Consider the following 6,823-nt stretch of genomic DNA (forward strand, 5'->3'; position numbering starts at 1 on the left):
CTTCTCTGTAAGAGCACATCATTTGGGTTCTGAGCCAAAAGTTGAACTAAGCTGTCCCAGGCAGGCAACAGGTGAGTTTGCCTGAACAGAAAATAGGAAGCAACCTAAATACACAGTGATACATTCACCCCACAGAACCCAAAGCACCCATCAAAATGTAATAGGCATCTGTAGAGTCTGACACTGAAAGATGTATGTGTGTCCTGCAAAGTTAGGTCCAAACAAAACGTCCCAAACAGGATGCTGTTTTGTGCAATGCATGAGTGTGTGTGTGTGTGTGTGTGTGTGTGTGTGTGTGTGACACATGTGTCTGTTAGCATATTTGGGCTCTAGGAAATGGACAAAGTTCTAATTTGGTCTTAATAGCTTCACAACATTGGCAAGGGCAAGTTACTTCACTCTTGCCTCTGTTTCCTTATCTGTAAGATAGGGATGAGACCAATACTTTCTAGCCACACACAATTGTTATAGAGATTAAATGAATCCACAGAGTGTAAGATTCTTAGCATAGGCTCATAGTAGACAGCAAAATGTGAACCATTATTCATTCCATCAAGGCATTTTTTGTTTTGGTACCAGGTATTGATCTCAGGACCTTGTGCCTGTGAGGCAGGTGACAGAACCACTGAGCTAAATCCCTGGCCCATCATCGAAGCATTTTTACAAAGTCACATGGCATAGACGCCCAAAAGATAACCAGGGCTACCACTCACTTCTGTATTACATAATTGCAAAACCATTTTGCAATTATTATGTAATTGCAAAACAAATATGAGACTTTTTAAAGGAAGAAGAACAATACAAGGATAAAGCAAGGTTTATGCCCTCCTACCAAGGGAAGAGGTCCAAAGTCTATTGGCTAGGTGGACAGGCAAACTGTCAAACACTATACCTGGTGTGAGCTCCTGTTGCCAATGAGAAAGCTGTGTGTGATGAGAGACACTGCCAGGGGTCGGCTCCAGCCAGTTCTAGCCTCAGAGTAGGACTGGTTCTATGTGCAATAAAGGAGACTCGAAATTACACAGCCCTGAGACTTAGTCCCTCCTAAAGTCTGCATTCTACTCTCCTCATCTGCTTCACTTCAACCACACACCAGCTCAGGAGGATAAGACCCCTTCTATAAACTTTCATTTATCATCCACTTCATTTCTGTATTGTTTTAGTCATTTTTATAATTAACATGCATTTCTTTAACAAGGTAGAACAATAAAAATGCAATGCAATAACAATAATAATAATTGCCATAATTATTAACCCATTTGGTGGTCCCTAGCTGGTGGTTTTCCTCAAAGTACCAATGAAATAACACTTATAGCCAGCTCTGTTTGAATCCTTGCTTGTGTGCCAAGCCCAGTGCTGTCATAAGAGTCATAAGGATCAGCTCGGCTAATCCTCCTCGAAGGACTTTCCTGTAGGGTCTGTTATTATTCTTACTTTAACAGGAAGTTCAGAGGGCTCAAGAGACTTATGGAGGGTTGCACAGCAAGTAAGAAACAAGGCAGGATTTGCACTCATAGTCAGACTCCAGAGTCTGCTTTCTCAACCGATACCCCACACTACTTTGCTCAGGCTACATTTGTCCTTATAGTCACACCCTCTATCCTGCATTTGATCCCTGGCACTTTTACATTTTGTTGCAAGAGGTCTGGCCTGATGAGTCAAAGGACTCAAACATCCTGCCCAGAATATCCCAGTCTTGTCTGCCTCTGAGTTGTACCACAGTCTTTTCTCCCTGCTTTTGTTACAGGGTCTCATTTCTGACTTGATGAAAACATTTGTAATAGATAATCAAATACTGATATGTTGCAAAGGACAATGCTGTATTTGTTAAATATAAATGAACATGAACACGGGTCCTAGGTGGCAGAAAGGCAAAGGGTTTTGATGCCTTTTCAGTGGCCTAGGCTGAGCCCCCAGGAAGAAAGCTGGGAGCCCCTAAAGGATCTCGTCTAGGATGGTGAGCGACCGACAGCTCTTGTGTGACAAGATACATAGTTTCTTTTCAGCAACAGGCAGATTATCGGTTACTATAGTTTCCCTAATGCTCAAATACAGCCTAGGCCTAAGCTGAACAGAATAGGTTAAAAGTGCCGGTTTGGCCCGGGAAACCACATGTTGAGAATCAGACACCAAACAAAGCAAAAAGCACATCTCTCCGGTCTTTGATGTCTTTTCTGAGGGATGTAGAGTGAGAAAAATACAACCAGTGCTCAGGCCAGGGGCTCGATGGGCCCCTGTGACAATGGCCAGCCGAGCGGGAGCTGAACATTGCGGAGGCAATGTCCCCAATCCATGTGTCCCTGGCCACTGCGCTCACAAACACCCCGCTGGAGACATTTCAGCCCCTAGTTTCTTAGAAAGTTCATGCTGTCCTCCTTAGCCCCGCTAAGGAGCCCACCTCCCACCAATCCTTCTCCAAGTTCCCTCCTGAGACCGGTGACTCTCACTAAATTACCCTCCCTCTCCTGGCTGCCTAAACACAGTCACGTTTAGCACCATTTTCTGCCTACTTTGAATTTTCCCAGATCTGCATAAACATCTTTTCTCCACCTCTGAAAAGAGATAAGCTTTCTCCCTTCAAATAATTCATCTCTGCTCTAAAATATTGCCTTGCGTATCCCTCGGAGGTGACAGTGTGACTTTTTCATAAACGAGATTAAATTAACCACTATTTATGCCAGCAATGTGGGTTTCTCCTCTTCTGCTGAGATCTGTTTATTTCATTTTGCTTTTTATTTAAATTTAGGGAGCAGATAAATATGCCTTCGCATGCAGGGATCTCTATCCATCACCGGCCAGCTGCGTTTAGGAAAATAAGTGTGTAGGAGATTATGCGAGAGCAAGAGGGAGAGAGCCAGAGTCAAGCTCATGGAGCTCTGAATGTTTTTTGGTGGTTGTTGCAGTATTGTGCTTCTGGTTGTCATTAGTTCTTTATAATGTTTCATGAAAAATATCTAATTGTAACAACTGTATTCCTCGAGAGAACATATTCCTTGAATTGAAGCCCTCACAATGGCCACAGGATAACTGTCCTTGAATTTGAGCCTTTTGTGAGCTGTCAATAGGCTTACAATGTGCTGAATTAGCAGGCATATTAATGGGCAGATGCAATTGGGGCCATTCTTCAACCCCAAATCTTCTTATGCAAATACCCCATGAATTCAGTTCAAAGCGCAGCCTTCAAAATGAGCTGAGCCCCCTCTCAGAAGGGACCCCGGGAGAAAGTGACATGAGAAAAGTTTAGACACTTGTTTTTATAACTGAACATGATCTTGTTATCATAATCTGATACTGGTCACTTGCATGGCCGGCTTGTAGGATTTTAAACCCTTAACAGAGAGAGATAATCTCTGCCTTTGTAGGAGTGTGGACACAATCCCGGAGCGCAGGAAAGCCGGCAGTGAGAAGCGCAGCCCAAGCTTCTCAAACAAAACTTTTCAGGATAAAAGCTTTTATCCCATGATAATCACCGGGCAGATTTCAGTGATGTTGGTAAGGTTGGCCAAGAGCAGAGAAGGCAAGTTTTAAAAAAAAAAGAAAATAAATGAGTCTCATGAAGACCCTACAATCAGCCTGAATCAGCTTCCAGGGTCCCCACAACCACAGATGGAGCCTATTCAAAGATCACCCCCCAAAACTGTGTCCTTATAAGAAGCTCTACCTAGCCTCCAGCAGGATGATGGAGTGCAAGGATAGTTAACAATGTTGAGGTATCAAAATATGCTGGGCATTTTACTCAGTTCTTAACCTTTACAGAGATCCACTTATTTAATTTTTATAAATATATCTAGAGATAGCTGGGTAATTTGCTCCATTTTATAGATGAGCAAAATGAAGAAAGGGTGATTAAGTAATCTACCCAGGCATTAAGTACTTAGGAAGCCCTCTAAGGAGAAATCTGCTATAGGCAAATTAGCTAATTCTGGTGGGAAACAGAAATTCCTCCAAAGAGACTTTTCTTCCCCAAAGAATCTGCTCCCTTCTCCCTTTCACCCAAACTGCATTGAAGATATTTGACCAATTGGTCTCTATTAAGTTTTCTTTCCCTCTTGACACAGTTAAATGATAAATTTATATTTATCCACATATTTCAGAGGCAAGTGTAGATTTAATAGTAGTGTTCCTTTATATATACAGCACAGTGGCTACATATACAGCAGAATCCCACAGCCATGTTTCAATTAAATGCATTGAGACATTACATTACAAATTGAAAATCGGTTATATTGCTTAACAAGAAGTGACAGATTGTGTGGTATTGTTATTAACACTAACAGCAGGCATTATCTGAATTATTTATTTATTTACTGAATGTTGACTTGTTTATTCCTCCTGCCCATGCTGGGAAGAAGGCTGGTTTATAATTTCCATTTGCATTCTAGAGTGCAGAAGCTGAGATTCGAACCAAGAATGCAGAATCAACTTTCAGTCCTCTACCACTCTGCTCCATGTTGCTCAAGTTGTCCCAGCCACCCTGGGATGTGGGGTAGCTGCGTTGGCCCTTGATCTGCCCTGAGATTACTACTCTGGCCAGGTCAGACTAATGCACCTGCTCTCACCAAAATCCAGTGTTAGCCCTATTTCTTTCCTTCATCACTGTAAGAGTCTTTGGTTAATTCGATTATTACCTTGGGCTCTCCATTGTGTGCATATGTGTGTGTGTGTGTGTGTGTACATTTGGACCTGGAGGATGCTGGTAGGAAGGGATGATACAGAAGGCATAGGACAAGAGGCAGAGAACTTGCCTAAGGTCCTAGATTTGGGGTGTTCCCTCCAACAGACTCTCAGGCAGAACACATCCCTTCAGTGACTTAGGACTCTGAGGGGTTATGAGCAGCAAGAATCAGATAACAAAGAGTGAAATGTGTCTATGTTCACCAAAATCTATACCATTAAAAATAATAGCAATAATTGGTGGTAAGCATATCAATCTACACTAATTGTAGATGATTTACCATGCCCCAAGCATTGCACAAAGGGCTTTATACTCATTATGCAATAGCCAGAGATAAGATAATGCAAAAGAAAAAAGCACTGTAAATGTGGAATAAAATGAAACAATTGCGGAGAACATGGGATAGTAGTAAGGGGAAATGAATGATGAATTTTGGATTAATCTGCTCAAACTGACATACAAGAATATGCAGATTGGGTGGCTAAACAAGGGAGTTTTGTTTAGTTCTCCATATTGAAACATCACAATCAAGATGCCACCAGGATAGGTTTCTGGTGAAATCTCTGCTTTGAGCTTATAGATGACCACTTCTCACTGTGTCCTCACATAGTCTTTTCTCTATTTGGAAGTGGTGGGGCTCCCATGTCTTCTCTTGTTATAAGGACACCAGTCAGACTGGGGCTCCAGCCTTATGACCTCATTGAACATTAACAATCTCTTTAAAAGCCCAGTCTTCAAATACAGTCACATTAGGGATTAAAGCTTCAAGATATGAACATGGGGTGGCGGTGGATACATAGTTCAGAGAGATATTTAGTGGTAAAAGTTTAATGAAACAAATTTTCTTTAAAACAATTTCTGGAAAGGGAAACATCAGAAAATTCTCAGAATAAAAAATGCAGTGTGTGCTAAAAAGAAGTGAGTGCTCAAGTTTGGAAAAGACATGGGGAAAACCTACAGCCATATTACTGGATGCAAACAGCCAGCCTGAAAGCTACCCATTGTATGATTCCAGTGATTTGGCATTATTGAAGAGGCAAAACTATGAAGAGAATAAAAATATTAGTGCTTTCCATGAGTTGGGAGGAAAGAGATGGATAGGAGGAATTCAGATGTTTAGGCAATGCAAATGCTCTATGATACTATTAGGATGAATACATGTCATTAAACATTAATTGAAACCCACAGAACACACACCAAGAGTGCTCCCCCCCCCAGGGAAACCCAATAATTTATACAACTACTACATACCAGTAGTTACAATTGGAAAGAGTGATCTTTAACACAGTGGTACGGGTTATATTTGGATGTTCCTCTAAAACCTTATGCACTCAAAGATAGGGCTAGTGGAAGGTCACTGGATTATGGGGGTGTTATAGCTGATTTGCTGTTGGGTGGTGGGGCCTGGTAGGAAAATAGAGGTAACTGGGGCACGGCTAGGAAGTATTTCTTCTTCCCTGGCACCTCTCTTGACTCTCTCTGCTTCCTAGATGCCATGCTATGAGTAGCTTTCCTTTGCCATGCCCTTCTCCTGCCTTGCAGCCAGCCGGCTATGGACTAAAACATCAGGCAAAATAAAAATCTCCACCTTTAAGTTGCAAGTGTCAGGTATTTTGCCCCAGTGATGAGAAAGTGACTAAGACATACAAACTATACATTTTGGGTGATTGCATTGAGTCAATGTAAGGTCATCAGTTTTAACCTGCACCACTCTGGGTGGTGTTGACTGTACATACATAGGAGGACAGGTCATATAAGAAATCATTCTCTCCATTTTGCTATAAACCTAAAATTCTCTCATAAAAGTACCCTAAAAATTACAATGTGTCCTTCCTGTGGTCCTTCCTGTACCTACTGAAGCTCATTTTGGACCACAGGTGGTAGACATGGAAACCCTGGATGATTCTGGAGATGCCCATACACTGGGTCTTGAGCTTAACTATGACAACGACATTCTTTGCACTGTTGTTGACATTATCATTCATCAGCTCTCTTTGTTCTACCACATGAGTTGGAACATGTCAGAAAACTAAAGAGTGCTCAAAATAATCTTAATCAGAAAAGTCATGTGGACCTACAAACATAATTAAAAACGCTGTTAGCCATTTCACATAGGAGCAAATTTAGAAAGGAAAAAAAAAAGACCCT

The sequence above is a fragment of the Heterocephalus glaber genome, unplaced genomic scaffold (genome assembly GCF_053883595.1).
Source record: "Heterocephalus glaber isolate CG9 unplaced genomic scaffold, H.glaber_assembly_v1.0 deba00000071, whole genome shotgun sequence".
Taxonomy (NCBI): domain Eukaryota; kingdom Metazoa; phylum Chordata; class Mammalia; order Rodentia; family Bathyergidae; genus Heterocephalus; species Heterocephalus glaber.